This window comes from Malaclemys terrapin, chromosome 4 (genome assembly GCF_027887155.1).
Source record: "Malaclemys terrapin pileata isolate rMalTer1 chromosome 4, rMalTer1.hap1, whole genome shotgun sequence".
In the NCBI taxonomy this organism is placed as follows: Eukaryota; Metazoa; Chordata; order Testudines; family Emydidae; genus Malaclemys; species Malaclemys terrapin.
Window position 1 is genome coordinate 47448783 of NC_071508.1, and position 12121 is coordinate 47460903.

Here is a 12121-nt window from a genome sequence, read left to right on the forward strand (position 1 = left end):
TTTTTGTTGTTGGTATAATTGATTTCCCTTTTTATTGTGAAATCTAGTTTGTTCAGGTTTATCTCCTTTAGTGTTGTTCTATTGTTCTGTTGTTCTATTGACAACATATAGTGTTATTAAAATTTTTATGAAACAAGTTTGAGCACTGCACCTCATTTGCACAAAGCGCTTTTTTCCAGTCACCCAAACCCATACCATGACTTAGTGGCAGTTAGTAATAGAAAACAATCCTTTTACCATCAAGAAGCCTTTTCTGTGGCAATGGAGGTTACACATACCCACTGAAAGTCCTTTCCTAGTTATTGCAGGACACTTTCACTCAATGGGAGAACTTGACAATGAAAGCAAAATTTCAAAAGCTACATACTTATGCAGCAATAAGAAAAGTTAGTTAAACTTGTATTAGCCATTAAACATGTAAATTTGGGTTATCACAAGGCAGAGATGATAGTTGAATTTGTTTCCAGATGAGACTACCCCAAGATAAGATGTAGAGAGAAAAGAGAAGGGGACCAAACAACAATTGTCCTGGAAAGTTGGACATGAGGAGGAACCTCCCAAGGACAAAATGATGTGATTAGAGAGATAGTAGAAGGAGAACCAGGGGAGGACAGCATCACTGAAGACAAGATTTCAGAAAGAAGAAAATGGTTGCCAGTAGTTTGAGAAGCAAATGAAATTTTGGGTTTTTTTGTTGTTGTTGTTGTTTTTTTAAAGACAGGAGAGACTAAAGAATGCTTGTGTTTGAGGGGAAAGAGTCAGAAGAGAAGGGTAAGGGAGGGGGATGTGAGAGAGAGACAGGAGATGAGATGAGGTAGGGTTTCTGGGGCAAATAGAGGAGTTACAGGAGAGAAGATGAGAAAAAAAGAGTGTTATCTTTCCCGTAACTGGTGTTTGAGATGTGTTGCTTATGTCTATTCCACAATAGATGTACGTGCTCACCACGTTTCCCCTAGAAGTACCTGTAGAGGAGCGCCCCAGCGACCCCTGGAGTGGCGCCTCCATGGTGAGGTATAAGGGGAGCTGCGTGTTCCCCCCACCCTCAGTTCCTTCTTGCCAGACTACTCCAACAGAGGGGAAGGAGGGCGGGATGTGGAATAGACATGAGCAACACATCTTGAAGAACACAAGTTACGGAAAAGGTAACTTTTCTTCTTCGAGTGATTGCTCATGTGTATTCCACAATAGGTGATTCCAAGCTATATCTGTTGGAGGTGGGTAGGAGATCACAAATTCTCGGGACGGAGCACAGCTCTGCCAAACCTGGCATCATCCCTGGTCTGGGAGATGATCGCATAGTGTAAGGTGAACGTGTGCACTGAAGACCACATGGCAGCCCTACAAATGTTCTGAATGGGGACGTGGGCCAAAAAGGCAGCCAATAAGGCCTGTGCCAGAGTCGAGTGCGCCTTCACAATTGGTGGCTGAGGGATTCCCGTCAGGCCATAACAGGTACGGATGCATGAGGTGATCCAGTTGAAGAGTCGCTGAGTGGAGATTGGCCGACCTTTCATGCGCTCGGCCGAGGCAACGAACAGTTGCGAGGACTTTCTGAACGGCTTAGTCCATTCCAGGTAGAAAGCCAGAGCCCGTCTCACATCCAGCGTGTGGAGGTGGCACTCATCACTGGACGCATGGGGCTTGGGGCAGAGGACTGGCAGAAAAATGTCCTGACCCATGTGATAGGTGGAGACCACCTCGGGAGGAATGAGGGGTATGGGTGGAGCTGGACCTTATCCTTATGAAACACCATGTACGGGGGCTCAGAGGTCAGGGTCCTGAGCTCCGAGACCCGCCTAGCTGACGTGATTGCGACCAGGATCACATGGCTAGCAGCTCAAACAGGGGCCCCTTGAGACGGGCCAACATCAAGTTTAGGTCCCACTGCAGGACTGGGGGCCTAACATAAGGGAAGAGACGATCCAAACCCTTAAGGAATCGGCCAGTCATAGCATGGGAGAATACCGCGTGGCCCTGCACCGGTGGATGGAAGGCCAATATGGCCGCCAGGTGCACCTTGACTGACGAGGGCACCAGGCCCTGGGCTCTAAGGTGAAAGAGGTAGGCCAGGATAAGCTGGATCAGGGCAGCCACCGGGGAAATGCCCCGCTCATCCGCCCATCTGGAAAACTGAGACCACTTTGACCACTAGAGACTACTAGGAGGATGCGCTAAACTCCTTCTGAGCACGTCCTTTCCTCCCTACCTAACCATTGAGCAGACATGCCATGAGGTGGAGTGGCACTAGGTTGGGGTGGAGGCGGCAGCCCTGGTCCTGGGAGAGCAGGTCCAGGCGGGACAGCAACAGCCATGGTGGGGCAACCGCCATGCCCATGAGGGTCCTGTACCAATACTGTCTGAACCATGCTGGGGCAATCAGAAGGACCCGGGCCTTGTCAGTCTTTATCTTTTCCAGGACCTTGCCGATCAGCAGGAATGGGGGAAAAGGCATAGAGAAACTGGCCTGACCAGGACAGGAGGAAGGCATTGGAGATAGTGCCCTGTCCCAGCCCCCAGCACAGAACCAGGAACAGCGATGGTTCTGCCAAGTCGCGAACAGGTACACCTGGGGAGTTCCCCACACTTGGAAAAGTCTGTGCACTGCTCTGGGTGGAGAGACCACATGCTGAGAGGAGAAGTCTCTGCTCAAGCAATCCGCCCGCGCGTTCTGGGCACCTGGCTGATGGAAGGCCTGTAGGCAGATGTGGGCTATACAGAAGTCCCACACCCTGAGGGCTTTGCAGCAGACGATCTGACCCTACCTTGCCTGTTGATATAGGACATTGATGCCATGTTGTCTGTGAGGACCCTGACCACCCGGCCCTCCAGGTGTGAGTGGAAGGCCATGCACGCCAGCCGTACCGCTCTGAGCTCCTTAACATTTATGTGGAGAGTCAGATCCTGAGCCGACCACAGACCTTGGATCTGAACATCCCCACATGGGCCCCCCATCCCAGGCCCGACACATCTGAAATCAGCGCCAGGGCCTGCCCCTGAACGGGACCCCTTGGAGCATATTTCACAGGAAGGATTACCACCCTAGGAAGGTGATCATTGGTTCTGGCATTGTGAGGACTTTGTCCATCCTGTCCCTGGCCTGGGAGAACTCCGAGGCCAACCAGAGCTGGCATGACGGACCACATATGTGCACACTGCCATACGACCCAAGAACTGGAGGCACGCTCTGGCTGTTGGCACCAGAAACCTTGTGACCATGTCAATGAGCACCTTCAGGGTGTCGAACCTGTCTGGTGTGAGGGACGCTCTGTCCAACGAGGCGTTCAGGACCACCCCGATAAACTCTATGCGTTGAACTGGGACTAGTGTGGACTTGGTGTTGTTTACCAACAGGCCCAAAATGGTGCACGTGGACAGGAGCACCACTTGATCCCACACCTGCGACCGGGAGGTGCTCTTTACCAACCAATCGTCCAGATAGGGGAAGATCTGGACCCCCCAGCACCTGAAGTGGGCCACCACCACAGACATACATTTTGTGAATACCCTGGGGGCTGTGGACAGGCCAAATGGGAGGACCGTAAATTGGTAGCGCTCCTGCCCCACCGTGAAACGAAGGAAGTGTCTGTACCCCTCCAATATATGAATGTGGAAGTACGCGTCTTGTATATTGAGGGTGGCGTACCAGTCCCTGGGATCCAGGGAGGGGATGATGGAGGCTAGAATACTATGTGGAATTTGAGCTTCACCATGTACTGGTTTAGGCCTCACAGGTCCAAGATGGGCCTGAGCCCACCTTTGGCCTTCGGGATAAGGAGGTAGTGGGAGTAGTACCCCTTGCCTTTGAACTCCCCGGTTACCACTTCCACTGCTCCTAGGCCCAGGAGCCGCCCCACCTCCTGCTCAAGCAGGGCTACATGCAAGGGGTCCCCCAGGAAGGACGGGGGCAAGGAGGAAGTAAACTGGAGGGTGTAGCCTGAGGAGATGGTGTTGAGGACCCATCGGTCCAAGGTCAGCCGCGGCCACTCAAGCCCACAGCCGATTGGCGAAAGGAAGCTTTATTGGGGGTGGATCCCTGATGAGAACTGGCAGGGTGCCCCCAGGCGTCCCATCAAAACCACCTTTTCCCCCACCGGCTTGCCCTTGGAGGACCCAAGCTGGGAGGCAGGGCAAGACTGCCTCTGTGGGCACCTCTTATAGTCAAATGACTTCTTAGAAGCGGTCTCATATTTTGGGTGGGTGGCCTGAGCAGGAGTCTGCTGCGGCTTGAATTTAGTTTTAGCCGGAGTTTGGAGACCCAGAGTCTGGAGAGTCGTGCGCGAGTCTTTCAGGCCATGCAGCTTTGTATCCGTTTGTTCCGCAAACAAAGCTTTGCCATCAAACGGGAGGTCCTGCAGGGAGGTCTGCGCCTCACTGGACAGTCCAGCGAGCAGGAGCCACGACACCCTTCTCATGGACACCGCTGAGCCCATGGACCGCGTGGCTGTGTCTTCTGTACGCGAAGCTGCCTGCAAGGTTGCCCTGGCAGCTGCTGTAGCCTCCTCCACCAGCGCTTTGAACTCCTTCCTGTCACACTCCTGGAGGGAGTCCTCAAACTTGGACAGGGGGCCCCACAGATTGAACTCATACTGGCACAGGAGAGCCTGGTGGTTTGCCACCTGTAACTGGAAGCTCGAGGATAAATAAATTTTCCTTCCAAAAGAATACAGCCTCTGTAAATCTTTATTTTTCGGGGTATGGGCTGGCTGGCCCTGTTGCTCCCTGTAGTTGACTGACTCGACTACCAGGGAGTTAGGAGCAGGGTGGGTGTATAAGTATTCATGCCCCTTGGCTGGTACAAAATACTTGCTTTCCGCTCTCTTGGAGATGGGGGCCAATGAGGCCGGTGTTTGCCACAGGGCATATGAAATTTTTGCCACCCCTTCATGGAGAGGCAAGGCCACCCTGTCCAGTGCCGAGAAGGACAGCACATTAAACATGGAACCCGAGGGCTCCTCCATCTCCTCTGCTTGGAGGTGGAGGCTTGATGCCACCCTTTTTAAGAGTTCTTGGTGGGGCCTAAAGTCCTCCTGGGGGAAGGAGGGGCTGTAATCGCCTCATCTGGGGAGGGCGAGGAGGCTGTGCAGTACTTTGGGTGTCCACCAACACCGGAGGGTCCACCGCCTGGTCGGTCTCCGGGCATGGTGCCGAGGATGTACATCCCACAACTCCTTCCTCGGAGGTCTGGAGAGGGAGGCCGATGGCCCTTCTGAGGCTCCAGCCACTGGGGGCTGCGTCAGAGGCCACGGTGCCCACTGGTACCATTGGGCCACCCCTGGGGCCTGGTGCCACTGCATCTGCTGTGGCACCAGCAGGACCAGCTGTTTGGCCTCACCCATCCGTGGACGACTTCGAAGGGAGGCCGGGCTGACATATGACCTGCCGCTGTCCCCAGACCGGGAGGATTGACGGTGCTGGGAGCGGTGCTGACCACAGGACTGCAATCCCAACATGGAGGACCGGTACCATCCGTAACAGTTGCTCCGCGATCAGCTCCGGCGGGTGGACCTGCGACAGCGAGACGCCAGCGATCGATACCCGGGGCTGCGGAGGCAGTGCCATGGCGGGGTCTGGAGCGGATGCCAAAAAGGAATGATATCGACGTGCATGCCATGACCAGCTACGATAACCCCTCCGAGATGAGGACCTTTGGCGACGTCTGTCTCGGTCCCGTCGGTGTTCGCTCCTTGAGGCGGAGTGGTACCGAGAGTCTCGGTCAGATGGAACCCAATCAGACAGCCTGGTGGGCATCAAGGGTGATCCACGTAGACTTTGCCCTGAGCCGTCACTGGGCGGCGAACGGCATCGGGAACGTTACCTCGACTGAGACCAGTACCGAGCTGGGGGCGACTGCGGTGGCTTGCCTCAGGAGCGCGGGGCCGACATCGGTGGTGCTCCTGGTACCGGCATGGACATAACATCCCGGGCCGCCTGCAGGGCCTCCGGCATGGAGGGCATCCGGACATCCAGAGAGGCCTGCTCCAACTTGGCCGGCTACTCCGCTCGACTTCAAAAACTAACATTTATTGTCCCTTTAGGCCTAAAAACTGACCTCTCCACAGCGAGCCTACCTGCAGAGTTTCATCTTAAGGACTGCAAACATTCAGTATTCCTCATGTCTAAAATACCCTTCCTGCAGGTGTGAAATAGGGGGGAAAGTCTGCCAGCCTTTCAGGACAATTCACAGGTATTCTCTCTTTAAGCACGTATATGAGTGAGTTTAAAGTTAGCTGTGCATTTGTTAATCTTCCCCTAAATCCTCACTGCATTAAAGATCTGTTGGAGGAGGGGGTAGAAGAGAAACAGCATTTACAGTTCGTTAGATCTGACCGTCAAAGTCAAAGCAGATCAATTTTTAGGCCCAACAATTTTAACAATATTCCTTTTACATAAAAGGACTAGAATCACATAATTGAACCGCCATGCAAGTAACTAAAGAATAGCCAGCATTTACAGCTAGAAAATAGGTAAGATTCCAAGCAATGAAGTTACTCATATAGATGATTTTTTTTTTTATGAGAGCCGTGTGGTTTTTGATGGGCGATATCAGGGACCAAATTCATAGTGGTAGCTCGAGGCATAACATCTAGGCAGAGTGCACACCTCAAGGGATCTGCATTATATTTATATAAGCATCTTGTTAATTATGTGTCATCTTCTTGACAGACTCACCCAAGCAGTACAGTAAACTAGCTCCTATGGCAGTTGTATACCAAAAATACTGCTACCCAAGTATATTTAACTAATTTAAATTGACCTCTTTTCTACAGAATCCCACCTCCTGAAAGTGAATCTTCATTTCTACACTCAGAGGTTTCATATACAATTCCCTTCCCTGTTGAGAAGGCAGGAGTCAACCTCAATTAGTTTCCCATACCTTACTGTAGCTTGTCCTACAAAATAGTATCAATAATCAGTATGACAACACTAATCTGCCTTTAATATTTAACTGCTGTCTTGGATTCTTTTCAAATTTGTTTTAAAAAGGATACTTTGCGCCTTGCACACGTAATTCAATATAATAAAATTTGGGGATTAGATAGAAACTAATTCACTCCATTTTTCAAGAGGGATTCTCAAAAGCATGGTCCATTTTACTTTTTTGTAAGAAATAGGGATCATCCTACAGATTCTTGCGTTGTGTTTTACCTGGACTAAAACTATTCCTATTTTTAAGTTCTTCACTTACATTTCTACAGTTAAGGTATCTCTGAACTGCTTTGCTCTTCACCATAGATAGATTTATGAAGCCCTTCCTTACTGTCCCCTACAGAAAAGAACACTCATGGATGTGTTGCTCCTGCCAACTTGGCCAGGAAAAGTAAATTTATGCTATGCACCATGGTGTAGAATAATACCCCATGTCTATCTCCTATGCCTAAAAACTATCCCACCTATGAATTCTGCCCACACCAGAGCCATGTGCCAATGGTCTTGTGAATAAGAGAACAGATCCATAGGTCAAGTCTGATATTAAGAAGTCTAATTATATAGTATCAAGCAATGTGTTCTCTTATGTAGTTACTGCGGGTTGGGGGGAGGAAAGAAATAGTGTTGCTCTGAAAAATTGCTCAGGGAAGCTAATCTGCTCTTCCTGGAGCACTCAGTATAAGAACTGACCACGTTAGCGCTGATAAACAAGGCCAAATGCAGACAGTTCGGCATCAGTCAAGGCTGCAATTAATCACTGGAACACAGTCAAATTTGAAATGATGCAATAAAGAAGAAAATCCCAAGTTAAAACCAGCATAAAGTCATACTCACTTCCCGATGTCATCTTGATCAGCAAACTTCTCATCGTTGAAGCCAAACTGGTCAATAAAATTGGACGTCATTTGTTGCATCTGATAATCAGAAAAGGCCTGGCAATCCCAGGACCAACGACAGTGATATAAAGATTCTAATAATACTCTGAATACTATTTGCCCATTTTGCTCCAGAAATAAATTTTGTTAATCTAAACACAGGGGATTATAAAAAGTTAATTTGTTTTAAATCTATAAATTATCTCAGCCACTGAATATACACTGACCCACATTTGATGGCTTTGATGCCAGCTTGGTAGCAGCTCTAATAGGAAAGTTAATCTTCACTGTACATGTAGTCTTAAATACCACCTTTCCAAATGCATTTCCCAGGACACACTGTGTGACAGGACAGCTTATTAGGTATAGGAGAAAAGCTGCCTTCAACCTTGTCAACATGAAACTTTTAAACCACATGACTCATGGAAGAAGGGAGAGCAGCGCATTGTGATAAATAGAAAAAAATGTGTGTGTAAGAAGTTATCAATCTCAACTATAAGATCTAACTAACAGTATCTCTCAATTACCCAAAAGAAAACACAAGTGGAAACCAAAAGAGTTAATGCAGACATACCACACATCTAAATTTAATGTTGCCAACTCTCACAATTTTATCACAAATTTCATGAGATTTGGGGGGTTTAAGGTTCTTTTTGTTTTTAAATAAAGTCTCAACTGACCTCAGATTACTGGCTTTAAAACTTGTGAAATTTCCCTTATTTAAAATAACTATTATTTTCAGTGGGGCTGAAGCCAAACTGCTCTCTGCCAAACCAGTCACCATTCTCTACAGACTTTGCATGTTGAAGGGAGACTGCAAACTCATTGTTTTTAATGAAACTGAACCCAGGTTACCCTCAGGGAAGATAGCTGCTCTCTGGACTGTATGGTTAGTCAGCTAGACAGGACGTGGGAATATGGGAAGCCAGAGATGGCCTAAAAAGGAGCAGGTGAGCAAGGTGCTGAGAAGGTAAGGTATAGAGGAATAGGTGATGGCAGAGGGAAAAAAAATACAGGATTGGGTTGGGGACAGGAAATTATGGAGGAGCTTGGAGGAAGATAAAACAGGGCAGTGATGAGGAAGGAGAGGGATACAATGGCAGCTTTCCACACTCCTGGGATTGGGAGTGAATAAGGGGAACCTCCATCTAAGCAGCTACTGCAGAAGCCTGCCTTTTTGCATATGTTTCAGGTAGAATTTTGACTGAAACATTCACAAGTGCCAATCAATCCCTCAAGTCTTTTACAGTAAATAGCACTACGTTGGGCAAAACATATGGCTGGCCTAGTAATATTAGACCTTTATTCTTCCTGCGCTGACTGTCCATATAAAGCATTATTGGGTTGTAGAAAGGCACTAAACACTTCCTCTGTAGAGTACTTTGATAGCTATGGATGAAAAGAACTTATTACTGAATGCATGTGGATGAGAAGACATTCATAAAGGTGTTATGTTAATGATAAAGAAAAACATTTTGCCTGCACAGGCTATGTAAATACAATTAAAAATGGTTGGCAAGTAAAAAAAAAAAAAAAAAGTCACCTAAGTGATTATAAGCATTAATTTCTTATCCAGGGCCCGTAAAGAAAATTTCCAAAAGATCCCTTTTGCCTGAGTCATCATGATCAAATCTACTTTAGGTGTTATCCTCTAGGGCAGCCTGAGATTTTACTTAGGTCTTTGAAGATAAATTTGGAGAGATTTGCATTAAAAGGAAAACACCACTTTTCATATTCAGTTATGCAGACTTGCATTTATTCCTTAACTCTGCCTACAGCAGCAACTTTCTGGAGATCTCATGATACTGCACAAGCATCAGCACAGCTCCTCTGGTGCTATCAATTGTAGGAGCATTAGTGTACACTGGTTGGTTGTCAGAATTTTTACCACTATGTCATCTAACTTTGCTCACAGCAGGTCCAGACAACACAATAGTAAAAATGCCAGCAGCTGATCTACAGTATCACTCCCACTCTTATCAGCACTAGATTAGATGGAGTCTTAATTTTTGCCCAAAGAGCTCAATGTTTATAATTACTTGTGTGTGCATTACCAATTCTTTCCTGCTGCATGCTTTGCAAATTGGGAGAACCAATTTCCAGTTATGAGGCAGCAGACTCTCCCTCTAATATTTAAAGTAAGGAAGGTCTTTCAAAAAAACTGTCCTGAGAATGAGATAATGAAAGTTTCTTTCAAAATGATAGAGTTTTAAAATTATTTCTGGAGACTGAACTGACTGAGGCATTCCACTGATCAGAGATCGACAGAATGAAGACACTTCTGGACTGAGGATTCTTCATTAGAGAGAAATCGAACATTAGAATGGGACTTAGTAAGGAAGCTGAAGAAAAGAAAGCTGGAAGCTGCCTGTTTTAGTCTGGGCCTCAGTAAATCTGGCAAACAAAGCAAACCCACCTAAGAAAGGTTAATAGGTTCCCAGAAGATCAGAAGAGTGGAAGGAAAAGACTACCAGTGCGCTAGACATTACAGTGCCTTCACTTATTCTGGAAAACTGATCTGCTCTTCCTTACAATGGTGTCTCCAGTCTACTGTCTTTCACGTCATACTCAATTTTCTACAGAAGACAATATCAAGGTACAGTTCTCTATTCTATTGTCAAGCCTCATGACAAACTCTGCTAAGACACTAAAAATATTGTGTTCCACCATTACCCCATATAGCATGCAACAGCAGTGGTCCATCTGCAGTTCTCTGTTGGATTAACTACCTAAACACATGCAGTTGCTGTGACAGTCTAGGCAGAGCTCACACTGAAGAACACAGTCAGAAGATGGTGCTTGAAGACTATGAAGGGTTTTCTAAAAGATTCCACGTTCCTACAGAAGCTGCTACCTTGCTGAAGACACCAACCCCATCAAATCTAGATTGGTGCAACTAAGATGCAATAAATCACTGAAATATCAGACATGAAAAAGTTAACTATAGTTTCTAAAATTAACAAAAACCCCAACCAAACTTTTGGAACAACTGCACTTTATATAAATGATAAAGGTATATAAACTTTAAGAACTACAGATTGTAGTGCTTGGGTTGAGGCAGTTACAAACAGCTAATGGTACAAGCAGCAATTTAAATAACTTTTGTTTAGTAACTTGAATCTATAGCACCTTCAGGATTGGAGATCTAAATCAATGTACACTGTATTCAGATTTTGACAGCTTTCACCTTCCTCCAGTGCCAACAGAGGAATAAAGAAGACATACATTGCAAATGGAATGATGCTAGTACAGAATAGCTGTCACCCTTCACCCGTCAAAAATGGCAAAGTACTAAAAGTGCTTCCAAAAACTATTTTCTAAATGAAAGTGCTAACTCAAGTAGACCACTATACAGTTAGTTGGTGCTCTGAAAAACACCATTCACTTGTGTGGCATTACCATATTAAATCCTGTAACATTGTCAATTGGCAAACTATAAATACGTATAGAATTTTAAACTGCACACTGCCTACATTTTTTTTATACACTTTCCAGTTTCACCACCGAATTCTTCAAATGGTGTTTTGCATCAAATGCAACCACCCATCCCCAAAGACAAAAATCCCACAGAAATGCTACTTTTACAAAGAAGGCACACCTGTGAACAACACTGTTAAATGAATTTAACTCACTTGCTGCAAAGAAGAATCCTGTGAAAAAACAGTTTCTTTAAAGTCAATTTCGTCATCGCTGGATGAATGAATGTGGCAGGTAGTAACCTAGACAAAAAAGTTTAGACATCTATTTAATTAAACAAAAGGCTTAGTGTAAATTAGAATTATTATGCAAGGTCATTAATTTCATCACAAAAATATGAACTAGAAGATTTTTAGCCCAGCAACCACACTATTTCAACTGTAAATGCATATATTTCATCCACTAACATTATATTTGCATGTCACCAGTTATTACATTAATGTTTGACACCTTTGGTGAATAATTCCATCTTTAACATCTAGCAAAACTAACTCTAGAGTTCCTTCAGCGGATGCTACTTAATAGGTCCAAACTGGCCAAATAGGACAACACAGGAACAAAACTGTATCTTACCATTTAGATACAATATGAAATTATTCTGGCTAATAAGGAAGTTCTTCAGTGAAGGTGTGCTTATTAACAATTCTACCAATTAAGTGTAGTAGTCATCCTCTGTGAATCAAAACACCTTTTACCCGGTTACAGCACTACACAGCTGAATAAGAACACTGTTTTTGAGGGTAGAAGCTCAATTTGCTTTCCACTGAAGCACTGGCCACTGCTGGAGTCAGCCCGTCTTGCCTCACCAGTGTCCAATATAGCAATTGTTATGTGCCCATAAA